Source organism: Physeter macrocephalus, chromosome 11 (assembly GCF_002837175.3).
Source record: "Physeter macrocephalus isolate SW-GA chromosome 11, ASM283717v5, whole genome shotgun sequence".
NCBI classification, from domain to species: Eukaryota; Metazoa; Chordata; class Mammalia; order Artiodactyla; family Physeteridae; genus Physeter; species Physeter macrocephalus.
Genome location: NC_041224.1, coordinates 161,074,124 through 161,096,315, shown reverse-complemented (window position 1 = coordinate 161,096,315; position 22,192 = coordinate 161,074,124). Strand labels below are relative to the sequence as shown.

At 44.3% G+C, this 22,192-nt stretch overlaps 1 protein-coding gene across 6 annotated transcripts in view; it reads left to right on the top strand.

The window, feature by feature from the left end:
• Positions 1–22,192, top strand: part of STON2 (stonin 2) — a 153,063-nt gene that overhangs the window by 62,698 nt on the left and 68,173 nt on the right. The window contains exons 1-3 of one of the 6 annotated variants that reach the window (XM_028496258.2): positions 1,342–1,476; positions 18,694–19,008; positions 21,060–21,162. The exons of 4 other annotated variants lie outside the window; for them this stretch is intronic. The gene's annotated coding sequence lies outside the window, so the exon portion shown is untranslated. Of the gene's footprint in view, positions 1–1,341; positions 1,477–18,693; positions 19,009–21,059; positions 21,179–22,192 lie in introns of those variants that run through there. One more of the 6 variants, XM_028496257.2, reaches the window with a different exon arrangement.

Genomic DNA, 22,192 nt, shown 5'->3' with positions numbered 1-22,192 from the left:
TTGTTAATCTGTCCCCAAAGCTTATAATTATGTGTAGTATCTCCCTTTACATTGAGAAAGCCTCCTCCCCTGTGTTGTTTTGGTCAGGGCCCTAGCAGGAAGCAGATGGTGCCCTCAGAGGGGTTTATCTGAAGAGAGTTTAATGAAAGAACTGCTTACAGAAGCAGCAAGACCTAGATTCATGGAAGAGGGGCTGCCCCACAGGCGCTATGGCTATAGAAAGAACAACACCACTGCCAGAGACTTGGCAAAGTGGGGAGAGAGGGGGGAATAAATACCCAGATCTTGTGTTGGTCCTCCCATCAGCAGATCTTGTTGGAAACCAAAAGGCATGGAGCCCTGGTGAGTCAGCCCACAGCAGTCAGCCGTCAGGCCACAGAGCAGGTGTAGAGAGGTGGAGAATGGCTTTGGAGTGAGGGGTGGTGGTGAAGCAAATGGAGAATAGCCAACACACTTTGGTCCCTACCAGGAACTAAATGTCCTGCAGGCTGGGGTCACTCCAGAGACACAAATGCAAAACCAGGACTAGAGAATGATGAGTGATGCTCTCGGTTCCCTCCTCCAGCAGGAGGCGGTTTCTGCAGCTACAGGGAGGCTAGAGGTATGGCCTTTTAGCAACTGTCCTCTTTTGCAGAAGCAGTAATAATCATAGCCAGGGCTTACTGAGTGTGTGCTGTGTGTCAGATGTGGATTATCTCTGCCTTTACAAGAATCCCGCTGGCAGACATCATTCTCATATCGTAGTTGACCCTGAGTCTGTAGAAGGTTAAGGGACTTGTCTAAGAGAACACCGCTAAGGAATGGACAAATCTGTGTCTCAGTTAAAGTTCCAAAGCCTTTTCCAGTGGCTCCCAAACCTGGCAGTGCCACAGAGTCATCATGTTATCAATTTGCTGTTACCTTCCAGACCTTCTGTACAGATAGGTATAGAGGAGATATATATATATATATATACCAGAGCTTGAGGAAAAAGCTCCTGTTTCCGTAACAGATATGAGTTCTTACAGATAACTGTGCTGTGCCCACTGTATTGTGTAACATAAACAAGTTTCTGGACACTGCATTTTGAAAAGAAATATCCTAATTCTTTAGTCTTCAGGCAAGGACCCAGATTGGCCCAGGTGCTAGCAGTGGCCCCATCTGCTTATGATGGAGAGGTCTTCCTTTGCGTTATATATACACCAGAGCTTGAGGAAAAAGCTCCTGTTTCCGTAACAGATATGAGTTCTTACAGATAACTGTGCTGTGCCCACTGTATTGTGTAACATAAACAAGTTTCTGGACACTGCATTTTGAAAAGAAATATCCTAATTCTTTAGTCTTCAGGCAAGGACCCAGATTGGCCCAGGTGCTAGCAGTGGCCCCATCTGCTTATGATGGAGAGGTCTTCCTTTGCGTCTCACCTCCAGTCACTCTCCAGGACCAGAGGTGGGAACTGGTGTGCCTCCAGGGCCCTGGAAGATGAGAGGCAGTGAGGTGAGTAGCTCAGAGGGCAGTTCCCCAGGCCGTGTGGACAGTGTCTGAATGCAGCCTTCACTGTGGGAACCCCATGAGGCTCTTCCCAAACATCCTGACCAGTGCCAACAGGGTGGAGTTCTGGCTTTGAAAAGCCTTTAACTCATCCTGGGTCCCAGGATAGAAGGAAGATAAGGAAAAACAAGGTTTAGGAGGACGACCAAGTATTTCGAAGCCTGTGGCACTTACCCATCTACCCCAGCAATGGGGAATTTACAAATGCTTTCAGTTGAGCTATTGAGAGCTTCAAAGAAATCGATAGACATGGGAAAGCTCCCCCAGCCAGGTGACTACCCATCCTCTGCCCGGCACTGGGCCTGTGGCACTGGCCAGCCTCTGGGAGAGCCCTACTTTGAGGCTGGATGTTTCGGTCAGGGTAAACTGAATCCCTCAGGCTGAGGAGCAGATTCTCATCCACCTCTGTGTCCTCTCCCTGGCGCTTCTCTTCCTCATCTGTGAAATGGGGCTGGGCACCCCTGCACAGGCAGGGCGACAGGGTGTGTGCAGAGGTGCTTCGTACAGTGCGAAGTGCCCTAGGAGTAAAAAAAGCAATCCTAATTGAATAGCCCTGTGCCTTATTTCCCTTTAGCATGGGAAATGAGGGTAATTATTGCCGACTCCTTTGTTGCCCCAAAGAGGACTGTAAACCATATGCGTTGTGGGATGGGATCCTAGAGGGGCTTCGCGGTCCTCAGCAGTGAGCCGGGGTAAGTGGAGAGACGCTGCGGGGTTTCAGGATGATGGGTTCCTGTGTTGAGGGCTTGGGGGTCCTTGGGAGGACCTTCCTTGGGGAGACTTCTGTCATTTATCTGCCCACTCTCAACCCCCGTGTCCTTTAGCATTGCGGAGGGAAGAAGAGGGTGAAGAGAAGTTGCCCCGCCGGCCCAGGGGTTTCCCTGGGGATGCGGCTGGGGCAGATGCTCCGCGATTCATCTCCTATGTGGAGTGGGATTATGGTGGCCCAGGCCCGGCCTGTTTCCCCGGCTCTGTTGCTCTGTACGAGGCCGCAGCAAACCATACCTCCTCCCTGTCCTCCGCGGCCGGAGTCCTGCAGGAAGTTGGCGTCCCCACAGGGCAATCCTGATTCCCAGCATAATTGTGGAGGGAAAGACTCCGTGATCCGCCTACACTTTCTTCTCGTTTTCTCACTAAGGGGACAATTAGGAGGAGGAAGGCAAACAAATCCCAAATCCCCTCACCTTGGTTAAATCACGGGGTGTGGGCAGAGCTGGAGAGCAGTGTAGATGTTTGCTCTGGGGTTCAGCTTTCCAGTGCAAATGGCAAAAGTGGGAATAGGCAAGATCCCTAATAGCACCCCCTGTCTCCCCAGGGTCCCCTTTCCCTAGATGACAGGCACACCCTGTCATCTTCAGCAGTCACAGTAGCTCTGTAATGCCCCTAGTTTTACCTGAGTTGATAAATAGTAAGAGGGGGTCGAAGGAATAAAAATAAGCCTTCTGCCTTGGAAGTCCATTGCAACCAAGAGAAGAGAAAACACAGAAATGTTTACAGTAGCACAAGTTGCTGTTAAGTAGTGGGCCTCCATTTTGGTTTTCTTTTATGCATAACAAAGGTGTCGGTTTAAGTGTGGGATGAGAATGCTCAGGTGTGTATGCAAACTGAGAAACTTGATGCTGGGTGAAGCACATAGCAGGTGTTTAATAATTGTCTGTTGAATGGATCCTTGCATGAAAGGAGTGGGATTCCAGGTGGTGAGAGGCCTCTGCATCCCAGACATCTCTATCCCATTTGGGTTTAAGAGTCCAGCATTTCTCCCAAGTGTGTCCCATGCAGCCGCCTAAGAAAAGCCAGGATGCTGGGGCCAATGAGTTAGGACATGACCTGCCACCTTTGTTTTTTTTTTTTTTTAAATATTTATTTATTTATTTATTTTCGGCTGCGTCAGGTCTTAGTTGCAGCACACGGGATCTTTCGTTGCTGTGTGCGGGCTCTTTGTTGTGGCGTGCGGGCTTCTCTCTAGTTTTGGTGCGAGGCCTCCAGAGCACGTGGGCTCTGTAGTTGCCGCGCATGGGCTCTGTAGTTTGCGGCCTGTGGGCTCTCTAGTTGCGGCACGTGGGCTCAGTAGTTGCGGGGCGCGGGCTTAGTTGCCCCGCAGCATGTGGGATCTTAGTTCCCCTACCAGGGATCGAACCCACGTCCCCTGCATTGGAAGGCGGATTCATAACCACTGGACCACCAGGGAAGTCCCCCTGCCACCTTTGCTGGAGATTTGTAACATGTATAGCTTATTAAAGATTTTGAAAAGTCCTGAAATGATATGGTATTTATGTATGTATCTATGTATAATTGACATTTATATGTGTGTGTGTATATATATATACACACACACATATATATTTATATACATCTACAAATCATTTTAGTCTTTCATTAACCCATAGTGCCTGTCTGGTTACCTGGTCAGATCTCAAGGTATAGAAACCCAAACATACATAAATTAGCAAATTTGAGTTGGAAGTGCATGCCATTGCTAAAGTGTTGGGAAACCAGAGAAACCAGAAAGAAATATTTTGACAAACTTTCCTGGATTTACAAAGTTAGCTCTACTTTGTCTCATGCTCTGCTATACCTCTTGGCCTTTTTAAAAAATTCTAATTCGATAGACTCAGGGATACATTTTGCCAAACGTTCTTTGTATTTAAACCCTCGTGGGCTTTAAAACAAATGTAGACCAGATGTTCTTGACTTATTTGCATTTAACTGATCACAGTGGAATTCTGCCAGAGCAGTAGGAGATCCCCAGGGATTTTGGACTCTTCCCCCCGCCCTCAGAAACAAGTGTTTATGATGGGTAGAAACCTATGGACTCGGGAGTTCAATTTTTGTGACAGGCACTTTTTAGATGCTTAGATAGTTTCTGTTGTCGTGGTTGGCTAAGGATAGAATGAGAACATCACCGGGGCTGTGTGCCTCTTTATAAGATGTAACACGTTTCTCTGTTGCCTGTTTTGTCGTAATCCTGCTGCAGCTGGTAGAACGCTAGACCAGGGGCCCAGATTCCCAGTAAACAGTAATTATCATTGTGCATGATGGGGCTACAGGGGATTCTTGTTATTCTTAAGGCACATTTGTATTTTATGAATTTTTTTTCACCTTGAATGTATTTTGGAAAATATATTTGGAAAACAAAATGAGTTAACTTATTTTAAAAATTCTTTTGCCTAGCTATGAATTTCAGTGATAATTTGTATCCTTCCTGAGTAATAGTGTCCTCCTCAAAATCGAAGAACAGTAGAACATATTTTTAAAATGAATTACATCTTTTTCTCTTTCATTAACAAATAGAAATTTGGCCCCATTTCTGTTCTTAGGATGCCCCAGGATCCTTGATATTCTTGCTCCCATTAAGTTGTACGTTTTGGATTTAAATCAGTATTTTAAAACTCTAATGATTGCTTACTTTGAAAATTTCTTTTCAAAGAGGTTCAAAAGTTTCTCAGAAACACAAATTTTTATTGAGTAAAACTGGTATTTTACCAGTCACTGCAAATACAGGAAAGAGTAAAGTATATGACATCTGTCTATGAAGAACGGATAATCTACAAATTTTTGCTGTTAAAAGGATAATTTTATATATAACTTAAAAAATAGTTTTTAGCTATGAAACATCTACTGTATGCTAGGAATGTGTTACACACATGCACGCACACATTTAATCTTCATAATCTTAAAAGTGGATATTACTACCCCATTTTATAGAAGCAGAAACACAGCTAAGGAGATTAAATGATTTGGCACTGTATAGGGTAGTGTTGGGATTCAGTCCAAGTCTCTCTCCTCAGTTTCCCTGCCTGCATCCGGGAGCTATGTACAAACCTCTGCATCCTGGGAGCTATGTACAAACCTCCCTCATGAGTTTATCTCATTGGGTGGCAGTGACTTGTTCAGGAGTCCCCTAAACTAGACTGAGGCTTTCTTGGAAGCAGGAACCACATCATATTCATTTTATATTCCCAGAACGCTGCCTGGCACGTTGAACTTACGCAGTGGATATTTGTGGAATCAATTAACTATTCTGATATAGGGCTAGAAGACCCCTGTTCCCAATCCTGTTCTCCAGTTCCCTAGGCTTAAGTGTATTTGCTAATTGAAATGTAACTTCATGACAGGGAAGAATTAAAAGAGAACAGATAGGTGCAGCCAGTGTGGAAATAAGACTTTTTTCCTGTGTTTTCACATGTTAGCCATTTATCCAGTCGTGTCCATTCATTTTATTTTCCTGTTCTTATTTGGGTTTTACTATAGTCTTTTAAATTTTCTAAAAAACAATTGATGTATGTGTGTGGGTGCAGTGGGGGGTTCTCTCTCTGTCTGGGTATCTCAGAATTTCACTTACCCTATATATTCTTTGACCAAAGCAGCCATATTTTCCTTTCCTATTTATTTAGCTCAGAGAGTGCAAAGAAGGTGATTTGGGGAAAGCTTTTCTGTGATATTGAAATAGGTCCTTGTGATTATTGAACCAACTATGTAGAGCAAAATCTGAGAAAGAGTGGTAGAGTTTAAGATGCTGTGCTCCATACAGATTATCTAAACTAGGTATTTTAGAACTACTTAATAAAAAAACCTGTGACCTCCAACCAGAGATTTTGCAAGTCCCTTTTAGAACTGCTAATGCACTAGTCCTGAAGAGGAGGTGACAACTGTAGTGCCTTTTATTCATTACTTTCTGTGGTGTTCTTTGTAGTGTTATGATCTTCCTTTTATAGATGACAACATCAATGCCCAGAGCCACACATTAGTTAAGGGACAGAATTAGGATTGATGTCCAGGCTTGTTGACGCTGTGCACACAGGGTGGGAAGGGGAGGGCGGGACAAACTGGAAGATTAGGCTTGACATAAATACATTCCCATGTGTAAGGTAGAGAGCTAGTGGGAACATGCTGTGTAGCACAGGGAGCTCAGCTCGGTGCTCTGTGATGACCTTGTGGAGGGGAGGGAGGTCCAAGAGGGAGGGGATACATGTATACATATAACTGATTCACTTCATTGTACAGCAGAAACTAACACAACACTGTAAAGCAATTTTACTCCGATAAAAAAAAAAAGAGGCTGTGTTCTTTCATTGCCAAACAGATGATCAAAGGTAGATATTTGGAACCACTTAGACTTCAGAGGGTCCGTGAACTTGGATGATAGGTCACTACTGTCTCTCACCTCTAGGGAGGTTAGTGAAATGAGCATTTCTTTCAATTATGGGTGTAGGCAGCAAACCACAGTAGTAGTTGCAGTATCTCGCACTTCATCATCAACAGAAATCACAGATGTTTCCATAGCACGTTATCATTCTGAATGGTAGTTATTGGTTGTGTTAATGGTTGTACTGTTGGTAGTATTAACATTCTGCTGTGATTCAGGTAACATACATGGTGGCCTGGAGTAGGGGACTGGACTAGGTTAAAGGAAACTGAACAAATGTAAAAGACATTTAGCATTTAGAATAGACAGGATCCATATCACATGTTTCCCTGTTATGCTTCAACATGTTCCATCTCTGTGCCTCTACTCTTTTTTTTTTTTTAATTTATTTACTTAATTTATTTATTTTTGGCTGCATTGGGTCTTCAACACTAGCAGTGCCACTTGCTATGGAAACTGGATTTTGGATCTGACACTCCATTTAAAGCCTACTTCCCACAGTTACAGTAAGGAGAAAGCAGTTGTTTATGCTTAATAAACCTCTCACTCAGCCTTTTCACCTGCTCATCTATGGGATGGCTTGCTCATTCACGAAGGGGCTGGTTTATCCTGCTGGACTCATTGGCTTACATGCCAATTCAAAAGTAAATATGATAGTTCACAAAAGAAGAAATACAGAGATGTAATACGAAAAGATGATAATCCCCATAATCAGTTGTGCAGATAAACAATGATGTTTATCGGCTTGGTAAAGTTTAAATGATTGGAAGCATCTAGTGTTGAGAGTGGAGAGCTGGGAATTCGCATGCAAGGATCACAGAAGGACCTTTCTGGAGGGCATTCTAGCTATTGGTGTCAATTTGAATGTCACTCTTTAACAGCTTATCCCAATTAAATAATTTGACATGAGCCTGTGTGTGCATGGCAACACTGTTTATATTAGCAAAGCAAACAAACAAAACCCAAATGTCAAATAAAGTGAAATGCTATGCAGCCATGGAAAGTGTCCCAATTATATTAATTGAAAAAGGTGCATTACAGAATAGAATATATAATCATTTTGCTATATTGGCCTACATAGAGTTTTGCCATATTAGTGTGTGTGTGTGTGTGTGTGTGTGTGTGTGTGTGTGTGTGTGTGTATTTCTGAGTATATGGAAAAAAGTTTGATAGGCTGTATCCCAAACTGCTAATATTGGTTATCTTGAGGCAGTGGACTTTTCATTCCTTACTACATTTATTTCTACAGGATCTGAATTATTATAATAACCAAAGTAGCTCTAAAAATCAGAAAAAAAAGAATGAAAATACTTCCACTTAGAAAATTAAATATGTTACTAGAGCATTTTAAAATTTCTTCTGTGCTATATGTGTCTGTTTGGGGGCTGGCCTGTTTGTTTGGGGGTTGAGTGCTGGCCTGTTTGCTTTGTGGGGTAGGCCATTGTTTCAGACATTGCTGTCATATACTTGTGATTTTTCACTGGCATGATGCTAGTTGCTTACTCTTTGCAGGAGGTAGATATAGAGTGATGAAAAGCCATGATCTTCTGAGTCTGACGGACCAAACACTGGTTCTGCCGCTCCCCTGCTCCGTGACATTCGGCAAATTATTTAACCTCAGTGACCTTTAGTTTCCTCAACTGTAGAATGGAAATAATAATGATAATACTGAGCTTGCAGGTTTATTTGGGGGTTCAGTGAGACCTGGAACGTAAAGTTTCTGGAATAAAATAAGGAGTAGTCATTATGATGATAGCGATATAATGCGGTTTTCAGAATTCCTCATGTTTTAGAGCTAGGACTTAGTCTATGAGAGGAAAATTCTTTTAAGTTGTGGAAAAACGGCCACATGGAACCCAAAAGAGGTTCTACTTTATGTCCTTGGCTAGTTTCTGTAAACTGCCTTTACAGAAAGGCAGTTTCTTTGATTCTTTCTGTTCTCATTGACTGAAGGGTGGGCTCACTCAGCATGCTTTGTGAAACCACTTGTGTCTATGGCATTTTTCTGCAGAATTAAAATCAGGAAGAAAAGCTTCCCCGAGAAGAGGAGGGAGGGAGGGTGGGGTGAGAGGGAGGGCTGGATGGGGGTAGGGAGCCAATGCCAGGTTTACTTTCATGATGTGCCTCGCCCCTCCTCCTCTTCAGAATTGGTTTGTTTGGACAAATTGGTTGCCTCAAGCAACACATTATTAGTTTGAGCCGGAATGTATCCCGGGAGACTTGCTACTTTCCCTTTGCCAAGTAATTGTCCTTTTCCCAAAGAGGATGCTGGGACTGTGGAGGCATTTTCCACTTTGGCATATTTCAATCCAGTCCCCCCACCTCCCTTACACTGAGTGCCTGCTGCTTGCCCTACGCATTTAGAAAGCAACCAGTTGTGAGCTGTTAATCTTTGTTTTCAACTCCAGGATTTTGTCATCCTTCCTTAAACCCTCAGTACTGGTGTCTAAGGAAAGAAGATTGTACAGGCAGACCTCGGAGACATTTCAGCTTCCCTTCCAGACCACTGCAACAAAGTGAATATTGCAATAAAGCGAGTCAGGCAAAGTTTTTGGTTTCCCAGTACATATAAAACTTATGTTCACACTATAGTATGTTATGTGTGCAATAGCATTATGTCTAAAAAACAAGATAAGATACCTTAATTAAAAAATCCTTTGGGGGCTTCCCTGGTGGTGCAGTGGTTAAGAATCTGCCTGCCAGTGCAGGGGACATGGGTTCGAGCCCTGGTCCGGGAAGATCCCACGTGCCACGGAGGAACTGAGTCTGTGCGCCACAACTACTGAGCCTGCGCTCTAGAGCCCACGAGCCACAACGACTGAGCCCATGTGCCACAACTACTGAAGCCCGAGCACCTAGAGCCTGTGCTCTGCAGCAAGAGAAGCCACTGCAGTGAGAAGCCCGTGCCCTGCAACCAACAGTAGCCCCCGCTCGCCACAACTAGAGAAAGCCTGCGTGCAGCAACAGAGACCCAACGCAGCCAAAAATAAATAAATAAATAAATAAAATTTAAAAAAAAACTTTGTTGCTAAAAAATGCTAACCATCATCTGAGCCTTCAGCGAGTTGTAATCTTTTTGTTGGTGGAGGGTCTTGCCTTGATGCTGACTGATCAGTATGGTGGTTGCTGTGGCAACTTCTTAAAGCAAGACAGCGATGAAGTCTGCCACGTTGGTTGACTCTTCCTTTCAGGAATGGTTTCTCTGCAGCATGCAGTGCTGTTTGATAGCATTTTACCCACTGTAGAACTTCTTTCAAAACGGGAGTCAATCCTCTCAAACCCTGCCACTGCTGTATCAACTAAATTTATGCAATATTTTGAACGCTGTTGTCATTAAAAACATTATCACAAATGTGTTGTCATGTCAACAGTCTTCACAGCATCTTCACCAAGAGTAGTTTCCATCTCAGGAAACCACTTTCTGGGCTTCCCTGGTGGCGCAGTGGTTGCGCGTCCGCCTGCCGATGCAGGGGAACCGGGTTCGTGCCCTGGTCTGAAACCACTTTCTTTGCTCATCTGTAAGAAGCAACTCCTCATCTGTTAAGGTTTTATTATGAGATTGCAGCAATTCAGTCACATCTTCAGGCTCCACTTCTAATTCTAGTTCTCTTGCCCTTTCTACCACAGTTATAACAGTAACTTCAAAAATCACTGATCACAGATCACCATGACAAATGTAATAATGAAAAAGCTCAAGATATTGTGAGAACTACCAAAACATGACACAGAGACATGAAATGAGCAAATGCTATTGGAAAAATGGCGCCGATAGACTTGCTAGATGCAGGGTCACCACAAACCTTCAATCTGTAAAAAACAAAATATATCTGTACAGTGCAATAAAGCAAAATGCAATAAAATAAGGTATGCCTTTATCACTGGTCAAAGCGTTTCCCGTACCCCCCGACCCAGCCACATGACATAGGCCTCATATTCCTGCCCCATTGATGTCAGGCTTGACCATGGGACCTGCTTTTTGGCAGTGCAACACAGGTGGAAGTGACACTTTCAGCATAGATTTCCACATGCTTTTCCCTTTGATAGAGTCACCCACTCTGCCCCACATGCCGACCTCAGACCCTGGCTTGGCCCTTGTTTCGGTGCTCCTCTGGCTTAGCTTGTCCTCACACTTCACCTTCTAGACCACAGTCCGTTGCCCAGGACTCCAGAACCCTTTGCCTAGACAGCCATGGGCCTGCTCCCTGGTCTCACCCTGGATCTGAGCACCCAGATGCAGCCCATGCTGTGGGTGTGTGCACCCCTAGGGCTGCAGGAGCTGGAAGTAGAGCTTGGAGCTGAGGACAGTGTGGGATGGAGTGGGGTGGGGGAGGGGAGTGAGAAGGGAGCGGCTCTCAAGCCAGGGGCCACTTCTCCCTGCACAGTGATGTTTCTGTGTAGAGCTCCAAGGAGGCCAGGAAGTCACAATTCCATCTTGGCCTTCTGGGTTGGTATGAACATATATCAATCAAGGAGGATAAGACATACTTTATTGAACAGGTTTTAGCTTGGTCCATACTTCAAAGTACTTGGACATATGTTATGTGAGCCTGCCTCTGAACTGCTAGGGTAGTGCCCACGACTGCTCAGATGAGTCTTAACGTCCTGAACAGGGGCTACTTTTTCAGCCTGGGCCCCAGAATGATGTGGACAGAGCTGCAGCTAATTCTTTCCTTCCTTCCTTCCTTCCTTCCTTTCTTTTTTTTTCCTTTTCTTTCTTTTCTTTTCGGCTGCTTTGGGTTTTTATTGCCACGCGCCGGCTTTCTCTAGTCACGGCGAGCGGGGGCTACTCTTCCTTGCGGTGCGCGGGCTTCTCATTGCGGTGGCTTCTCTTGTTGCGAAGCACGGGCTCTAGGTGCGCGGGCTTCAGTAGTTGTGGCACGCGGGCTCAGCAGTTGTGGCTCACAAGCTCTAGAGCGCAGGCTCAGTAATTGTGGCACACGGGCTTAGTTGCTCCGTGGCACGTGGGCTCTTCTGGACCAGGGCGTGAACCCATGTCCCCTGCATTGGCAGGCAGATTCTTAACCACTGTGCCACGAGAGAAGTCCCTGCAGCTAATTCTTGATAGATGTAATGGGAGAAATAAATCTTTGTAATTGTGAGCCACCAGGATTCTGGAGTTGTCTGTTACTGGGGCTTAACTTAGACTAAGGTCACTAATTTCAAATGAACAGGTGACATTTATTGAAGATGTCTGACCTCACCCACTTTATTTATTTATTTATTTATTTATTTATTTATTTAAAGATCAGGTTTTGTTTTATTTTATTTATTTAATTTATTGGCTGTGTTGGGTCTTAGTTGAGGCACACGGGATCTTTCGTTGTGGCGCATGGGCTTCTCTCTAGTTGTGGCGGGCAGGCTCCACAGCACGTGGACTCTGTAGTTTGGAGCATGCAGTCTCTCTCCTTGAGATGTACAGGCTCAGTAGTTGCGGCATGTGGGCTTAGTTGCCCCGCGGCTTGTGGGATCTTAGTTCCCTGACCAGGGGTCGAACCCCTGTTCCCTGCATTGCAAGACGGATTCTTAACCACTGGACCACCAGGGAAGTCCCCTCACCCACTTTAAATATGGTATTGGCAGAACTTTTTGTTATTGTATGTATGGTAGTGCTACCCAGAAGAGCCTGGATGAAATCCCGGGAGTTGACTGGAGTTCTGTGACTGAGCACGTATGTGCCCTCTGCACTCCCAGTTGCTCTCATTTCTGTTCCTGAATTGCTAACATTCAATGCACTTTGAGGCTCCTTTTCCAGTAGTGATGGTTTGGGTTATCAATACATCTACCTTGCTTTACTTTCTTTGTGACCCTCCAGAAATAGAATTCAGGGCCAGATCTTGGTAAAAAATTTATAAAATGAGAGAATATAAATAAAGTCCCTAATGTGAAGAAGAGCAGATAGTATTTTTATTTTTTAAAGGTATCCATTATTTGTAAATTTACATTTGAATGTATCTACCTATCCGTTTCCTATCTTGTACCAGAAAGAATTATCCCTATGAATGGTTTTCAGGTCATGTCTGCTCAGATTATATCAAATATGAGGCACTTGCTAGAGCTGAGAGTCTTTCTGACTTGGAACAAAGAAAAGTCACCTGGTCCTTGCTGGAAGTAATACTATGAACTTGGCCTAAGGATATCAAATATGGACATTTTTAATGGCAGTTAAGGTAATTCTACTGTAGGTTAAAAACACACTTGTTTTCAAAAAGCTTTCAAATACGTACATAATTTTATTCACTCTTTATTATAGCCTGTGAGATAAGGAGAAAAATATCCTGCCTTTTCACAGAGGAGGAAACTAAGGCTTATTAATTTTCAATGATTTGCCCTCTGTTCTACTACCAATACTAATATCAGGAATATTAGGAATATTAATATACCAATTAATGTATGAATATGTATTATAAAATACGGATGTTAATGACATATCAATACTTTATATTATACCTCACATATATTTATATACTTTATATTATATATTGATATCAATAATATTAAAATAATTTATATAATGTCCTTATATAAATTATACATAGGCAGCTGACTGCTCAACAACTCCAAGATTTCAGTGGCTCAGCACAGTTCAAGTTTATTTCTCATCCACGCGACCGTGAGTGCAGGGTGGCGACAGGGTGCTGTGTTACAGAGCTCAGGGACCCATGCTGTGCTCAGAGTCTCCTCTGTTCAGGTGGTGGGTGGGAAGTGGACGTGCACAATCTGTTGGCCAGAACTCAGGGACTGGCCATGCCTTCCTGCCAAAGAGGCTGGAAAATGTGGCCTGGCTACATGCCTGGAAAGCAGAGAACACAAATGTTCATGAACACAAGAGGCTGTGCCACAAAACTTATAGAAATCTGTAGTGTTTATCTCCCCTGATTATAGGGACCCTGTTTAAAATCTGTAGACCATTATGTTTTTCCTCCAGCTTTATTGAGGTATAATAGACACACAGTAAGCAAAACACTTTTAAAGGGTACAGTGTGATGAGCTTTGAAACATGTCTACATCTGTGAAGTCATCGCTAGACTCAAGATAATGAACGTATCTGCCACCAAAAGTTCCTGCTATCTATTTGTAATCCTCCTTTTCTCACTACCCTCCCCATCTCCTCCCCCAGGCACCCTCTACTCTGTCTACAAAGATTCGCTTGAGTTTTTAAGAATCTTGTATAAATGGAATCATACAGTAGGTTCTGTAATTTGGCTTCTTTCACTCAACATTATTATTTGGGATTCATCCATGTTGCATAAATTCATTCCTTTCTATTGATGAGTAGTGTTTTATTGTATTGTTACACCACAATTTGCTTTATTTGAAAAAAACAAACAAATCCAGCTTTTCAAAGATTGAGGACCTTCTTGATACTTTGCCTTACAGTTTGAAAAGTCTAAGAAAAGCCTTCTTTGGGCAGGTCTGAAAGAACAGCCCCAAGTCTCTCATACAGAACATGAGTCACAAGAAAAGAAGGACTAGATTGAGCAGGTGCTGTGCTTTTCTTGTTTCTGAACTTCAAATTGGGTGGACTATTGATCAAGTACTGGCAACCTAATATAGACCAATCACTGTGCCCCGTGACCTTGGGAATACAGTCATCCCTTGGTAGCTGCAGGGACCACAGGAGCCCCTGTGGATACCAAAATCTGCAGATGCTCAAGTCCCTTGTGTAAAATGACATACTATAATGAATACAGTCTGTGCTCCATATCCGCTGTTTCTCATCCTTGGATGCAAAAAGGCCGACTATACAAAAGAAACAAGACAGTTAATCCCGTCTGAGGTCTGTACCATCATTTGCTTGTCTCCGACCCTGGAACCACACTCCACACTGTGTTCATCCCAGGGTGGCACAGTGCTGCCTGTGTCCCTCCTGTGTCCACAAACCTTCCATGACTTCCCTGCCTAAACTCTGACCTCCTTACTGTGGTATCCATGGCTCACTCTCGGGTTTAACCTAGCTTCAGTTTGTCATCTTTTTTTTTTTTGTGGTATGCGGGCCTCTCACTGTTGTGGCCTCTCCCGTTGCGGAGCGCAGGCTCCGGACGCGCAGGCTCAGCGGCCATGGCTCACGGGCCCAGCCGCTCCGCGGCATGTGGGATCTTCCCGGCCCGGGGCACGAACCCGCGTCCCCTGCATCGGCAGGCGGACTCTCAACCACTGCGCCACCAGGGAAGCCCCAGTTTGTCATCTTTAACATGAGCTTGGCAATGTGTATTAGGAGCTACTTACTAAAAGAAATATTTATTTTGTTTGATGGAAGAAATTTTTATTTACTGAAATAAATAATAACTAAGTGAAATCATATAAAGTACCTACCCCCACGCCTTATGGATAGTTCAAAAGTTGTATGTTTGCTTCCCTTCTTCCCTTTCTCCCTCCCTCCACATTTTAGTCTTATCTTACCTTTCCTTCCTGATGGTCAACCACTGCCCTCTATCAGATGTGCTGTCCATCCAAACCAAACGGTTCTTTGTCCCCCATGCACATCCTTTGCTTTTCTCCTTTTAGGCTTTGACAGTGTTCTTTGCCATGGATCCAAATAGTTCCTCCATCATGGTCCATCTCAGATGCCAGTACCTCCAGGAAGCCTGCCTTGATTCTTCATCATGCTCTCCCCAAATACACCAACACCCCAAGGCGGGAGTAACTTCTCTACCACAGCAGCTTCACTGTATCACTTACTACCTTCTGCTTTATCATATTCATTCAGAACTGGCTCATGTGCTGTTCTTTGCTTCAGGGCTTTTTCTCTTGCTATTCCCTCTGTCTGGAAGACTGTTCTTCAAGACTGTCACACATCTCACTCCCTTACTCCATTCAGGTCTCTGCTCAGTTGTCACCTCCTCATGGAGGCCTTCCCAGATCACCCCATCTGACACAGGGCCTTCTGTGCCCTATTTACTCTCTATCTCCCTACCTTGCTTTGTGTTTTCCATTGCACTTAACCCCACTTGATAATATTTGTCTGTTTCTAATTGTCTATTTTGCCCACATGAACTTCTTGTTCACAGGGACTTTCTCTTGTCACTGGTGCATCACCAAGTGCCTGGCACATAATAGATGCTCAATAATTATTTGCGAACAAGTGAATATTCACCATCAGATTACACTGTAGTCTCTATCAGTGTGCCTTGAGGCTAAAAGCAGTGTCAGTGTCTGATTCATTATTAGATCACCTCAAACACGTTGCCTGTAATAGTATACAGTAAGTATTTGGCTGAAAGACAAAAGTCAACAGTGAGGAGAAAATTTCCCAAGGTCCGCATGACTCAACTTCAGTTTCAACCAAAGGTTATCAAGTACCTGCTATTTGCCAGGTACCATCAGGTACCTTTATACACATTGTCTCATCTAAAGCTCACAGTGATGTTCACATCCTCGCACTAATATTCCAGTTAGAACCCTGGGACTAGGACTTGGAACCTTGGGAAAGTTCCACAGCTTCTGTAGCAACTGCTCCTTTCCTGTCACTGTTACAGCACCCCCCGCTTGACCCACGGTCTCCCTCATCCTTGCTGTCTCTCATCATTCATCTGAGGCCAGAGCCCCTTTGCCCTGCTCCTTTGCCTTTCATTCATTCCCTCATTCCAACCTGAGCCATCTTGTATCTTTCAAACTCTTGCTGATGGTGAGAAAATAGTCTACGTCCTCTACCTGTACAATGTTCTCCTTGTACTTTCTCGTCCTAAAGTCATCTGGCTTCTCTTCCCTGTGGCTCTAAGTTCCTCAGCCTTGGAAGGACTGGCATCATCTCCTTTCCCCTTGGTTACTTTCATGCCATTATGGAGCTGCCACTGTTCCACAACTTTCAATAAACCTCCATGTCCACTTCCACCACCCTCTGCCCAGGTTGTGCATGTGCATTGCTGACTCTGGCCCTTGACTGTCTTCTCCAAGCCCATCCTCCCCTCAATGTTATTCCCAGTGATGTGGAGTCCTGGAGTAGTGGATCGAGCACTGGACTAGGAGTCAGAAGAGCTCACTTGGAGGCCTCACTCTCCCACTTAGCAGTGATAAGATTTTTGGAAATCACTCAGTGCCTCTAAGCCTCAGTTTCTTCATCTGGAACATGGCCATAATGATACCCACTCGACGTAACTACTTCACAGGGTTTATTGAGGAATAAAATGAGGTATGCATGGTCAGGTTAACTTCGAAACCATGAATACTATATGTAGAGGGCAGATATAATGGACAGTGGCCCTCTCAGCTGTCCAGTGGCATATGCCAAACTTTGGGTCTCACTGCTGCCTGGAACTTCTCTCAGTGATCTTCTGGCTTCACTTTCCTTCCTACCCAGCCTGGACCCCAAGGGTAATTTTCTTCAGTGTTCTACCAACAGCCTTAGAATCTTTAACTCTTTGACTTGCCACTGTATCCCTTTGGCCAGTTCTCAATCCTGAGTAACCCCTACCACATATCTGTAACCTCTGTGCCCCTTCGCTCTACTGAAAACCAAAAAGTCTTGAATTAATCCTATTGCCTCTTCAAGAACCTTTTGCTCTTTCAATATCTGCCTTGCATATTGTGTATCTGTCTCTCTTCCCCACCCCCAAATTCTCTTTCTCCTAAATATGCTCCATTAACAAATCATACTCTTAACAAATAATTCATTTTGATCCTGCTTCCTCTCATACTGACATTTTTAAATGACTTTCCTCAACTAGGTTACACGTCCCCTTGTAAATTTTGGCAGGACTGACTCTATAGTAAATCCAAGAGTATTATTTATGAAACTTGCAGAACCCACAGCCGTGGTCTGAATTCCTGGTCTTCCTTTAATTTAGACTGTTGTCTCCCCCTTCAGTCTCTCCTTGATCTTCCTTTTAGATGCAGGGTTTTTCCTGTGGCAGCATGACTGACAGTCTAGCCGTATCCACAGAACCAAAATTAGAAACAGCTCTTGAGAGGTGAAGCAGTGGATATTCCTCACTCAGCACCTTCCTGTCCTGTTCCGTCCACCTCTCTAGACCATCTCTGCACATCTTGTTAGATGGATATGACAGGAAGCGTTTGGGGTGAAGAGGGACATGATTAGGACTTGTACTGAGACCTCTTCCCCCTCCCTTTTTCTTTCTTCTAGTTCCTTCTCTCTTCCTTTTTCCTTTCCATTCCATTAGCACACAGATGGTTATTGCATAGTGTCTTGGAGAGTGTCTCTGGTCAGTCTTCATGCAGAGAATGGGTCACCATCGTTAGTGCTGACTCTTGTATCTAAAATCAGCAGCAAGTCTTTCTTCAGAAGAGCTGCCTGGCTCCCTGCGATGGCGCACCCATTGCTGTAGGGTGTTCCCACTCCACGTGTCTTGCTCCTTCCCAGTCTTCCTTCTGCATTATTTCTTTTTTTTTTTGCGGTACGCGGGCCTCTCACTGTTGTGGCCTCTCCCGTTGCGGAGCACAGGCTCCAGATGCGCAGGCTCAGTGGCCATGGCTCACGGGCCCAGCCGCTCCGTGCCTTGTGGGATCCTCCTGGACCGGGGCACGAACCCGTGTCCCCTGCATCGGCAGGCGGACCCTCAACCACTGCGCCACCAGGGAAGCCCTGCATTATTTCTGACTTAGGCTTGCCAGTGGTTTCTTGTGCCAGCCTCGCTTGTGGAAGTAACATCAGCCAAAGTGCTTCAGCTCCTGATAAGCAAGATATGGCCCTCTTTCCTTCCAGGTGCCCAGGGAGGGTGTTTTGGCAAAGTTGAGAAAGACCTGGAAGTAGAAAGAGAGGAAGGTATGAAGAGCTTGCTTGAGGCCTAAAATCCTAGCTGTTGGCCCTCATAATAGTAATAGGTGGTGTTTGTCACTGTTTTAGAGGTTCTAGAAAGTTGGTCAAGATTCTAAATTATTTCAAGCCTGGATGATGAAATTAGCACCTTCCCCAAGTCCTTTGTTTTGAAAGCTCCATAGTGTGTGGTGGGGTTCGAATTGTGGCCTAATATTTAAGTAAATGAAGTGAAGAAAAAAAGTAGTCAAGCCAGACAAAATAAGCCGTCTTTCAACAAATCTAATATTTCACTTCTCCTTTATAGATGCTTCTTAGATGCACCCTTCCAGCAGAAAGGAAGTGGGTATTGGATTTGGCCAACTACTAATGTCCTGGAGGTGGCACAGTGACTTCCTGAAGGCCGGTTGGCTGGTTTGACGGAATCGTCTCTGGCCTCACTGCCACGCGTGAACCTTGACATCCATTCTAACCGGGGCTCGCTTAAGAGTAGAGTGAGCTGCAGGTGCTGTGTAGCATCCTTCTCACTGATGAGCTTCTTGGCTTTAGAACAGAAACTTTGACCAAGACATATTTTACCATCTGCTTCCAAGAAGAAGACAGGGAAGTCATTTGGGAACAGGTGTGCAAACCAAGCTCTTTTCTTTAGACAGAAATGTGAACATCATGTGTGACGACAAACGGATTCTCTGCCTTTTGAATGACATACGAACTTCCTGATAAATGTGGGAAAATGTAACTAGAGAATCTGTTCAAATCTGGAAAATAAAAGCATATTGATACTAAGTAGCTCAATATCATGGAATATGAAGAACTGAGCGTCACTGGGGACCAGAGCGGGTAGTTTGCCAAGGTCCCAAGTGAAGCTCTTTTAAAAAATTTTTTTATTGGAGTATAGTTGATTTACAGTGTTGTGTTAGTTTCAGGTGTACAGATAGTGAATCAGTTATACATGTACCTATAGCCACTCTTTTTAAGATTCTTTTCCCATATAGGTCGTTACAGAGTATCGAGTAGAGTTCCCTGTGCTATATAGTAGGTCCTTATTAGTTATCTATTTTATAAATAGTAGTGTGTATATGAGTCCTCAGTATGGCAGTTCCTGCCTGAATACCTAACTTTGAAGGATGCAGTCACTAGAGAGGCAGCCCATTCCATGTTCAAGCCATGTTTACTATCTACCCACTAGTCCTTTGGCAACTAACTGCCTGGTTTGAACACTGGCTTCCATACTTACTAGCAGTTTGACCTTGTAGAAAACACTTAACTTTTCTGAGCTTCAGTTTCTTTGTCTACACAATTAGAACAATCATAGTAGTAATTTCATAGGATTGAGAAGATGAATGAGAAATGTATTTAATGTTCTTAGAAAACTGCTTGATACTATAGGTGTGCTTAATAGATGTCAGTTCTTCCAGTATAATGATAATTATTATTATAGTTATTATCACCACGCCTTGGATCTATAAAGGATAAACCCAGTCTTTTATCTGTATGACATCTTCTTCCTTATTTGAAAAGAACTAAATATCCTCAGTCTCAGAAACAGTTTACAGTTCAGCTTAGTTCTACAAAGGTGACAAAAGAAGTTCAAGGCACTGAGGTAGGTTTAATATACTCATGCCCATTTGGAGACCTCAACAGTAAAATAAGTTTAATGTTCAAATAATGATGACTTTTTTCCTGGAGTTTATATCCCCAGAAGAGTGATTTTAAAGGGTATAAATAAAATAAGTCTAACAAGGCAATGGTTCAGTCTTCTTTGCTGGATTAAAAAATAGTGCTTGCTTATGATGTATACAAAGTACTTTTTTTTTTGTCATTTATGTGCTTAGAATCTTGGACATTTTAGAGTGTGAATGTGACTTTTTTCAGAATCATCTCAAATCTGCAAAGCCAGCTGGATATCCTCATTTGCTAATAAATGGTATCAGACAAATACGCCCATTACTTTGAGACCACAGGGGATGTGACCTAAGAGAGCTGTTTGTGGCAGCAGCCATGTGAGAGCCATGAACTCCACCAACCTCGCCGTCCCCAGTGGTGACATGGGGAACTTGCTCAGGAATTTGGTTTTGACAGGCCCGGGGTGGGGGTGGGGGGTCGGGCGGGGCTGGGAGAAATCCAGCCACTTTAGAGTAGTTGGGGGGTTATAACTCCATACGCATGTTTATGATCCATTTTATTGCTGACTTTTGGTTTTAAAGGAGGATCTGCTGTGTTGTTTGAGAATAAAAATCAATCTCAGACAGCCATGGAGTTTGTTCCCTGGGAAGATGACAGGCCAAATCTTCATTAAGCTGATGAGGAATGAAGGAGGGCGGGGGCTCCCTTTCCCCTTCCCACAGTGGCTGGCAGCAGTGAGGCGAGGATGTGTGGGCTCCTGGGAGCCTTTTGTTTGGTTTCTATGGCTGTGACCTCGATTAGCTGCTCTGTGTGGAGAGGAGGGAGGATGCAGCTTTTAACCCTCATTTGGCAGCTTCAACGAGGGCATCTTTTTCTCCTCTGTCCAAGGATAGAGAGATGCATAGAGGCAGCTTTGTGGAATCATTTGAGGGTCTCTGGTCAAAGTTCATTGCTCATACTGGTGAGTGATGGATGCAAGTAGGGGAGAAAAAGGGCTAGGGACTCACAACTTTGCTTAATACTTTTCTCTCCCCTCCCTCCCAATAGGGTGGAACTGTGGTCATGCAGAAAATCTATGCTGGGGTCGCCAAGACAGGAGATCCATACCGGCTCTGCCCTTTCTAGGCAGCTTCCCAACCCCTGAAACAGGGTTAGTGCTACCTGAGGTGAGAGCCTCTGAATGGAGTAAGTAGAGGAGCAGATCACAGTGGCTTGCACATAGTACTCCTGTCCACATTTCCAAAGATGTGAGGGGATAAATTATCCTGGTTGCTTCCAGCAAGCATCCAAAGCATCTGTGGCAGTCGTGAAGGAACAATAAAATTCCAGAGGCCTTTTATTTGCTCTAGCCTTCCAGTATTATACACATGGCAGTGTACACACACACACATGCACGTGCACACACACACACACACACACACACACACACACACATACATCTCTTTTTCAGGTGCTGGTGCCTCACAGGTGGCTCTTGCCATGTTTTGCCCTGTGGTCTTGGTGGTGCCATTTCAGGGTGCACCAATAGGAAATGAAGAAGCAGACCCTAAATGTAAGCAGAACCCTTAGTCATACTCTCTTCTGCTTCCTTCCTTGCCTTAACATAATCACTAGGCAACTTGTTATGGCTTGTTTTCCAGAAAGGTCCAAAGAAGTCTACTGCATCATCTAGTTTGTAAGGCCAGCTAATCCTGGGGCATGGTGGGCTTTTGAGTAGGTGCTAACAGATGGTGTGAAAGGAGGTAATTCCTGCCCTGGGGGAACTAACCTGGGAAAATAAAATTAGCACACCTGAAATAATTAGCCACCAATTACGTGCTAAATCATGTGCTACTGACCCAGTGTTAGTACAGCGGGGGTGAGGGTAAATTGGAGATTGGTGAGGGTACCCGTCTCCCGAGGTACCTAGTGCCGTGCCTTGTGGGAAGACTGAGCAATGTGTGTGTGTGTGTGTGTGTGTGGATATATATATATATATATATAAACTACATGCGTATATACACATACACGTGTGGCAGCTTTTCCCACATCTTTTCTTTAAATTAGATCAGAGGTTTTTTTTGTTTGTTTGTTTGTTTGTTTTTGCGGTACGCGGGCCTCTCACTGCTGTGGCCTCTCCTGTTGTGGAGCACAGGCTCCGGACGCGCAGGCTCAGCGGCCATGGCTCACGGGCCCAGCTG